The sequence below is a fragment of the Tigriopus californicus genome, chromosome 6 (genome assembly GCF_007210705.1).
Source record: "Tigriopus californicus strain San Diego chromosome 6, Tcal_SD_v2.1, whole genome shotgun sequence".
Taxonomy (NCBI): domain Eukaryota; kingdom Metazoa; phylum Arthropoda; class Copepoda; order Harpacticoida; family Harpacticidae; genus Tigriopus; species Tigriopus californicus.
Window position 1 is genome coordinate 8,234,977 of NC_081445.1, and position 567 is coordinate 8,235,543.

The 567-nt window shown below is 38.8% G+C and overlaps 1 protein-coding gene across 1 annotated transcript in view; it reads left to right on the forward strand.

The window, feature by feature from the left end:
* LOC131881642 (CCR4-NOT transcription complex subunit 9-like) overlaps window positions 1-567 on the forward strand; it is a 3,555-nt gene that overhangs the window by 1,952 nt on the left and 1,036 nt on the right. The gene's annotated exons all lie outside the window — the stretch shown is intronic.

Sequence of the window (567 nt, forward strand, 5' to 3'; positions counted from 1 at the left end):
AGCAGAGCATCCAGAAAACTTGCGAAGAGTCTGAACAACCTCTAAATGAGCAAACAGCAAACCAGAGGACCAAAACCTAGCCTCTGTCATGGTGTGGGTTGATGTGCCTTAAACTGCCCTTCATCTTCATACCCGAGGGTGTGAAGGTCAAAAGATCATTAAAACTACAGCTAAAGGGAAACATTTTAGTCACCCTTCCTCTCCAGACCTCAAGGACATGGACTCTTCCATAGAGCTCATTCTTCAGACGAAGGTCGGGGTCAAATCATTCTTCAGTGTCGGTCCCTTAAAACAAGCTTTAGAGGCTGATGTCATATCCTGACATCATCCGTCCATCTTGCCATTCAGTTAATGGAAGACTTGGGAGGGAGTATATTCAGACATAAAAAAAGTGGAATCAAACAGTAAAATTTGTTGACAAAAGTAAAAGGTTTTTGTAAAATATACAAGAATTTAGGTGTCGTAATTTTTTTTTTTTTAAGCAAGCATGAAAAATGCCAAAAAAGGGCATATAACCCTCTTGACAATATAAGTTGTGAACAAACTATTTTTCCAGTACATTTTATA